The sequence below is a fragment of the Mus pahari genome, chromosome 1 (assembly GCF_900095145.1).
Source record: "Mus pahari chromosome 1, PAHARI_EIJ_v1.1, whole genome shotgun sequence".
NCBI lineage: Eukaryota > Metazoa > Chordata > Mammalia > Rodentia > Muridae > Mus > Mus pahari.
Window position 1 is genome coordinate 141,326,636 of NC_034590.1, and position 9,396 is coordinate 141,336,031.

The 9,396-nt window shown below is 38.3% G+C and overlaps 1 protein-coding gene across 3 annotated transcripts in view; it reads right to left on the reverse strand.

The window, feature by feature from the left end:
* Positions 1-9,396, reverse strand: part of Kiaa2026 (KIAA2026 ortholog) — a 96,608-nt gene that overhangs the window by 40,792 nt on the left and 46,420 nt on the right. The window lies entirely within an intron of this gene.

The window sequence follows — 9,396 nt, forward strand, 5'->3', positions numbered from 1 at the left end:
TGTCCTGGAATTCACTCTGTAGACCAGGCTGGCCTCAAACTCAGAAATCCGCCTGCCTCTGCCTCCCAAGTGCTGGGATTAAAGGTGTGCGCCACCATGCCCGGCTGAGTGTAGTTATTTCTATACTATGACTTGATATAAAAGAAAAAAAAAGCTTATATTTTAACACATTATTTCATTTCTAAAAATTTATAGTAATGGAACTGTGACTATAAATAGTTTATAGAGTGTCTGTCTAGTATGTAATGAGTTTGGTCCCATTACTATATAAAAACTGATGCTTTAGGCAATTCTTGGCTATACAATGAGTATAAAACCAACCTGGAATATGAGAAATACTGTCTCAAAAAAGAGAAAGGTTATAGTAAACAACAATAACAACAACAACAACAACAAAATAATTTAAGCAAAAAGTTATATGCTTGTTACTGTTACATGGAGCTTTATTAGAAGAAAAGGACTATAAAGAAACTGTAGGAGATTAGTAAAGAGCCTGCTGCATAGGCATGAGGTCGTAGGTTTAGATTCTAGCACCCATGCAAAGGCTGGGAACAGTGGTATGCATTGTGAGTGCAGGGTGAGCGGTATAAAGCAGTATATAGACAGATGGATCCAAGGAGTTAACTGACCTGACAGTCCTGCCTGAAACAAATTAGGGGACACACACAGAGAGAAAGGTATCTGATGTTGAATTTGGGTCTCTACACACATGCATTTGCAAATACCCACTCACAGACACATGCACACACACCACAAACACACAAAATATTACATTACTAGCCCATATATAAAGTGAGCCAAGATGCCTATCACAGATAAATGTGTAAGAAAAGATGAGGTTAACATACATGGCATATTACTTAGTCATTAAAGAAATTAAATTGTTGTTAGCAATATGGATGGAACTGGAAATTATTATGTAAGTGAAATAAACCATAATCAGATGACAAAAGTTACAAGTTTTCACTCATTTGTAGCAACAAAAAAGTCAATCTAATGGAAGAACCAAGAGAAACAATGATCATAAGAGACCAGCAAAAAGGACTGTAAAAAGCTGCCAGAAAATACCAGAACACAGGAAGGAAGAATTTATTCTGGGTTTCAGCAACTATAATCTTTTAAGACAAATATATAGTAAAAAACCTACAATGACAAATATCAGGAGTTTCTTTTATAGACTAATCCTATTTTATGGTTTTGGTTAAGTGTTCACACTATTATCCCACTTATATTAAAATTGTAATCAGTTATTCTTATTTTATAGACTTAATTAAGTAAGATTGTATACAGATACCTCCATTAGTGATTTAGTATGTGCACACATTTGGCCACTCAAACAATGTTAAGTATTACTAACAAGATTCAGCTATTGACGGCTAGCAAGATGGCTCAGAGGGTCAAGCCACTTGTTGCCAAACCTGATGTCCTGAAATTGACCTCCAGGACAGAAGGAAAGATTCAGCTCCCACAGGTTGTCCTCTCACTTTCAAATATATGCTATATGCAGGTATAGAGAAAACACAAACATATCAAAAAACTTTAAGAATTAATGATACTATATCTAAAAAAACAAAACAAAACAAAACAAAACAAACAAAAGGCTAATCCTTATAAAATATCTTTACAGGCTTCAGTTTTCCATCTGTGCCCGGAGCTGACCCTGTGCCACAGCTCTCTATACCCACACCCTGCTAGGAGAGAGCTGGTCACCCAGGAGTGCTTACACACCTGAGAGCACAGGTGAGACCACCACTTCTGCTCAAATTCCTGGCTCAAGAAGGACCTGCCCAGAGCCATCAGGACACAGGAACCAAGGAACAGCCCAGGACAGGATCCTTCTGGATTCCCTCTGCACCCCAGAGCTGACCCTGTGACACAGCTCTCCATACCCAAATTCCACCAGGAGAGAGCTGGTCTCCCAGAAGTGCTGACACAGGCTTCCAAGAGGGACAAGCCACAGTCAGAGACAGTAAGACCAGCTACCACCACAGATAACCACATGGCAAGAGGCAAGTGCAAGAACATAAGAAGAGAAACCAAGGCTACTTGGCATCATCAGGACCCAGTTCTCCCACCACAATGAGCACTGGATACCCCAGCACACCAGAAAAGCAAGGAGGACATAAAAGAAATACAGGAGAACACAAGTAAAGAGCTAGAAGCCCTTAAAGAGGAAACACAAAAAATCCCTTAAAGAATTACAAGAAAATACAATCAAACAGGTGAAGGAACTGAACAAAACCATCTAGGATCAAAAAAATGGAAGTAGAAACAAAGAAATCACAAAGAGAGACTACCCTGGAGATAGAAAACCTAGGAAAGAGATCAGGAGTCATAGATGAAGCATCACCAACAGAGTGCAAGAGATAGAAGAGAGAATCTCAGGTGCAGAAGATACCATAGAAAACATTGACACAAAAGTCAAAGAAAATGCAAAAAGCAAAAAGCTCCTAACACAAAACATTCAGGAAATCCAGGACAGAATGAAAAGACTAAACATAAGGATAATAGGTATAGAAGAGAGTGAAGATTCCCAACTTAAAGGGCCAGTAAATTTCTTCAACAAATTATAGAAGAAAACTTCCCTACCTAGAGAAAAAGATGCCCATAAACATACAAGAAGCATACAGAACTCCAAATAGACTGAACCAGAAAAGAAATTCCTCTCATCACATAATAACCAAAACACCAAATGCACAAAACAAAGAAAGAATATTAAAAGCTGTAAGGGGAAAAGGTCAGATAACATATAAAGGCAGATCTAACAGAATTACACCAGACTTCTCAACAGAGACTATGAAAGCTAGTAGATCCTGGGCAGATGTTATACAGACCCTAAGAGAACAAATGCCAGCCCAGGCTACTATACCCAGCAAAACTCAATCACCATAGATGGAGAAACCAAGTTACTCCATGACAAAACCAAACTTACCCAACATCTCTCCAAATATTCAGCCCTACAAAGGATAACAGATGGAAAACTTCAACACAAGGAGGGAAACTAAACCCTAGAAAAAGCAAGAAAGTAATATTCTTTCAACAACCCCCCCCAAAAGATAGCCACACAAACATAATTCCACCTCTAACAACAAAAATAACAAGAAGCAACAATCACTTTTCCTTAATATCTCTTAATATCAATGGACTCAATTCCCCAGGAAAAAGGCATAGACTAACAGACTGGATATGTAAACAGGATCCAGCATTTTGCTGCATAAAGGAAACAAACCTCAGTGACAAAGACACTATCTCAGAGTAAAAGGTTGGAAAACAATTTTCCAAGCAAATGGTCCCACAAAACAAGCTGAAGTCGCCATTCTAATATTGAATAAAATAGACTTTCAACCAAAAGTTATCAAAAAAGGAAGGACGTTTAATATTCCTCAAAGGAAAAATCTACCTCACTTCATACAATAATAGTGGGAGACTTCAACACCCCACTCTCCTTAATGGACAGATCATGGAAACAGAAACTAAAAAGAGACACAATGAAACTAACAGAAGTTATGAACCAAATGGATTTAACAGATATTTATAGAACATTTCATCCTAAAACAAAAGAATATTATCTTCTCAGTACCTCATGGTACCTTCTCCAAAACTGATCATATAATTGGTCACAAAGCAGGCCTCAATAGATACAAGAAAAATAGAAGATACATCTAAAAAGTCCAGTAACCCCTAATTAAATAGAAGCAGTCATTAAAAATCTCCCAACCAGGACCAGATGGGTTTAGTGCAGAATTCTCTCAGACCTTCAAAGAAGGCCTAATACTAATATTCTTCAAACTATTCCACAAAATAGAAACAGAAGGAACACTACCCAATTTGTTCTATTAAGCCACAGTTACGCTGATACCAAAACCACAGAAACCTAACAAAGAGAACTTCAGATCAATTTCCCTTATGAATATCGATGCAAAAATGCTCAATAAAATTCTCAAAAACCACTACCTTACCTTCCATCCCTCCCACCCCTCCCGCCTGGTCTTTGCTGCTGGGGCAGACTCCTAGTTGGTCTGCTCCCCTGAAGACTCCATATCCCAGTACATCCCAGAGGACCCACTGCACTCAGAGCAGTTGAGGACCCATTGATCTCAGAGAAGTTGAGCATCGGCTGCACTCAGCGCAGTTGTTCACCAGCTTGACTGCTCCACTGAAGACCCAACAGTCTGAAGGCCTCCCCGAAGATCTACTGCAGCCAGAGGAACAGATCATTAGCTTCTCTGTACCTGTGAAGAGCCCCCAGTAGGAAGGTGATCTGATATAGCCAGGGCTGCAAGCCAACCAGGAGACCTGAAGCAACCCAGGGACAAAAGGGGCAGACTCCATACAATCACCCAGATCAACAAACACCAGGGATATCCAGATGTCGAAAGATAAGTGCAAGACCATAAGCAACAGAAGCCAAAATATGTGGGCATCATCAGAACCAGTTCTCCTACTACAGCAAGCCCTGAATACACCAACACACCTGAAAATCAGGAATCTGTCCTAAAATCCTATTTCATGACCATAATCGAGTCCTTTAAGGAGGATATCAATAACTCACTGAAAGAAATACAGGAAAACACAGGTAAACAGGTGAAGGAACTGAATAAAGTGATCCAAGACCTAAAAGTGGAAGTAGAAACAATAAAGAAAACATGAATGGAGGCAAACCTGGAAATGAAAAACCTAGGAATGAGGTCAGGAATTACAGATGTGAGTATTACCAAAAGAATACATGAGACAGAAGAGAGAATCTCAGGTGTAGAAGATACTGTAGAAGAGATTGACACAACTGTGAAAGAAAATTCAAAACATAAAAAACTCCTAACCCAAAGCATCCAGGAAATTCAGGATACAATGAAAAGATCAAATCTAAGAATAATAGGAATAGAGGAGAATGAAGATTCCCAGCTCAAAGGACCTGAAAATGTCTTCAACAAAAATCATAGAAGAAAACTTCCTCAACCTAACGAAAGAGATGGACATAAAGGTACAAGAAGCTTATAGAACACCAAATAAATGGGACCAGAAAAGAAAGTCTTCTTGTCACATAATTATCAAAACACTAAATGCTCACAGCAAAGAAAGAATAGTAAAAGCTGCAAGGGAAAAAGGCCAAGTAACACACAAAGGTAGAACTATTAGAATTACACTAGACTTCTTAACAGAGACTATGAAAGCCAGAAGAGCCTCGTCAGAGGTCATGCAGACTCTAAGAGAACACAAGTGTCAGCCCAAGCTACTATATTTACCCAGCAAAACTCTCAATCAACATAGAAAACAAAATATTCCAGAACAAAGCCAAATTCAAACAGTATCGATCTACCAACCCAGGCTTACAGAGGATCCTGGAAGGAAAACTCCAACACAAGGAAGATAGCTGCACCAAAGAAAGAACAAGATATTAAGCATCTCACAACAAAGTCAAAAGCAGAGCCACAAGCACATAAAGCCACCTACAAAAACAAACATGTCAGGAACCAACAGTCATCTCTCTATAATATCTCTCAATATTAATGGACTCACCTCACCTATAATAAGACATGAGCTAGGAGACTGGATATGCAGACAAGATCCAGCATTGTGCTGCAGATGAGAAACACATCTCAACAACAAAGACAGGCACTATCTCAGACTAAAAGAATAGAAAAAGGTCTTCCGAGCAAATGGTCCCAGGAAACAAGCAGGAATTAATAACATCCTAAAATACACTTTCACCCAAAAGTTATCAAGTGTGATGAAGGATACTTCATATTCATCAAGGGGAAAATCCACCAAGAGAAAGTCTCAATTCTGAACATTATGCCCCAAATGCAAGAGCACCCAAATTCATAAAAGAAACTTTACTAAAACTCAAAACTCACATTGAACCCCACATAATAATAGTGGGAGATTTTAACACCCCACTCTCACCAATGGACAGGTCACTGAAACAGAAACTAAACAGAGACACAGTGAAACTAAGAGAGGTTATGAACCAAATGGATTTAACAGATATCTACGGAACATTTCACCCCAAAAGAATACACCTTCTTTTCTGCACCTCATGGTACCTTCTCCAAAACTGACCATATAATTGGAAAATAACGCTCAACAAATACAAGAAGACTGAAATAATACCATGCATCCTAACAGACGACCATGGCCTAAGGCTGGTCTTCAATAACAGCAAAAACTACAGAAAGTCCACATACATGTGGAAACTGAACAACTACTTACTCACTGATAACTTGATTAGGGAAGAAATAAAGAAAGAAATTAAAGACTTCCTGGAATTTAATGAAAATGTTGACACATCATACCCAAATCTATGGGACACAATGAAAGCAGTGCTAAGAGGAAAGTTCATAGCACTAAGTGCCCTGGTAAAGAAACAGGAGAGATCTTACACTAACAAATTAACAGCAGACCTAACAGCCCTAGAACAAAAAGAAGCAAACTCACCCAAGAGGAGTAGAAGGCAGGAAATGGTCAAACTCAGGTCAGAAATTAACTAAATAGAAACAAAGAAAACAATACAAAGAATCAGCAAAACCAAAAGCTGGTTCTTTGAAAGAACAACCAGATAGATAAACCCCTGGCCAAACTAACTAAAGGGCCAAGAGGCAGTATCCAAATTAATAAAATCAGAAATGAAAAGGGAGACATAACAACAGAAACGAAGGAAATTAAAAAAAAAATCATCAGATCCTATTATAAAAGTCTATACTCAACAAAACTGGAAAATCTAGATGAAATGGCTGGATTTCTAGACAGATGCTACATACCAAAGTTAAATCAAGAGCAGACAAACTATCTAAACAGGCCCATGCCAGACAAAGAAATAGAAGTCATTAAAAACCTCCCAACCACGCATAAGCACAGTTCAGACTTTGATGCTGAGACAACAGTATCAAGAATTTAACCAGAGTGAACTATGATTTCAAGATTGAAATAGTCACAAGAAAAAGGGGGGTACGTAAGGCCCTAAGAAAACATAAAATGGCCACTAGACAAGTCTTACCAGAAACAAGACCTTGGGGACTTTCCAAAGAAGGGTTATGACATCCCTACCTGTAATGTCCTGAATGTGCCAGAAAAACAGGAAGGCCTAACCACAGAGCAGGGTATGCCAGGTGCAGACAATGTAGTTCCGCCTCTAGAGATTCGGTGGACCTCACCCCACCTCAGATGACCAATGCTGAAAAAGGTCACCGTGGACCACCAGTGAGCTTTTACCAACTCTTGATGTTACCAGAGAATGTCCCCCAAAACTGTACAAAAGATGTGTGCTTAGAATGTTGGGAGTCACCTCTGCCCCGATTGCATGATGACCCCAGCACGCTGGATCAATAAACCTCTTGCTTGTTGCATCGGGGGGAAAAAAAAAAAAAAAAAAAAAAACTCCAAACCAAAAAAAGCCCAGGGACAGATACTTAGTGCAGAATTCTATCAGACCTTCAAAGAAGACCTGATACCAAGTTTCCTCAAACTATTCCATAAAAGAAACAGAAGGAATACTACACCTAACTCATTCTATGAAGCCACAATTATTCTGATACCTAAACCACACAAGGACCCAACCAAAAAAGAGAACTTCAATCCAATCTCACTTATGAATATCAATGCAAAAATACTCAATAAAATTCTTGCAACTGAATCCAAGAACACATCAAAACCATCATTTACACGATCAAACCTTGCATCACAGGGATACAAGGTTGGTTTAATATAGGAAAATCCATTAACATAATCCACTATATAAACAAACTCAAAAAAAAATCACATGATCATCTCCACAGATGATGAAAAAGCATTTGACAAAATACAACACCCCTTCATGTTAAAAGTACTGGAGAGATCAGGAATTCAAGGCCCATACCTAAACATAATAAAAGCAATTTACTGCAAACCAATAATCAATATCAAATTAAATGGAGACATTCTTGAAGCACTCCTACTGAAATCAGGGACAGGACAAGGATGCCCACTCTCCCCATATCTATTCAATATAGGACTCGAAGTGCTAGCTAGAACAATAAGACAACAAAAAGAGATCAAGGGGGTACAAATTGGCAAAGAAGAAATAAAGGTATCACTATTTGCAGATGATATGATAGTATACATAAGCGACCCCAAAAATTCTACCAGAGAACTTCTCCAGTTGATAAACAACTTCAGTAAAGTGACTGGATATAAAATTAACTCAAATAAATCAGTAGCTCTACTTTATACAAAGGATAAACAGACTCAGAAAGAAATTAGAGAAACAATTCCTTTCACAATAGCTACAAATAGTATAAAATATCTTGGGGTAACTCTAACCAAACAAGTGAAAGACCTATATGACAATAACTTCAAGTCTCTCAAAAAATAAATCGAAGAAGATCTCAGAAAATGGAGAGATCTCCCATATTCATGGATTGGCAGAATTAACATAGTAAAAATGGCCATCCTACCAAAGGCAATCTATACATTCAATGCAATTCCCATCAATATCCCAACACAATTCTTCAAAGACATGGAAAGAACAATTCTCAAGTTCATCTGGAAAGGCAAAAAATCCAGAATAGTGAAAACAACTCTTAACAATAAAAGACCACGATTCCTGACCTCAAGCTTTACTACAGAGCAATAGTGATAAAAACTGCATGGTACTGGTACAGAGACAGACATGTTCATCAATGGAATAGAAATGAAGATCCAGAAATAAAACCACACACTTACTCTCACTTGATCTTTGACAAAGATGCCAAAAATATACAATGGAAAAAAGAAAGCATCTTCAATAAAGTTGGTCTAACTGGCTGTCTGTATGTGGAAGAATGAAAATAGACCCATATTTGTCACCTTGTACAAAACTCAAGTCCAAGTGGATCAAGGACCTCAATATAAAACCAGATACACTGAATCTAATAGAAGAGAAAGTGGGAAAGAGCCTTGAACTCATTGGCACAGAGGGAAACTTCCTAAACAGAACTCCAATGGCTCATGCTCTAAGATCAAGAATTGACAAATGGAACCTCATAAAACTGGAAAGCTTCTGTAAGGCAAAGCACATAGTCGATAAGAAAAATTGGCAACCTACTGATTGGGGAAAATCTTTACTAATCTCACATCTGATAGAGGGATAATATCCAAAATATATAAAGAACTCAAGAAGTTAATCACACACACACACACACACACACACACACACACACACACACAAAACCCAAACAACCCAATCAAAAAATGGGATATAGAACTAAATAGAGAATTCACAACTGAGGAATTTCAAATGGCTGAGAAACACCTAAAGAAATGTTCAAAGTCCTTAGTTATCAGAGAAATGCAGATCAAAATGACCCTGAGATTGGCTAAGATCAAAACCTCAGGTGACAACACATGTTGGAGAGGATGTGGAGAAAGAGGAACACTCCTCCA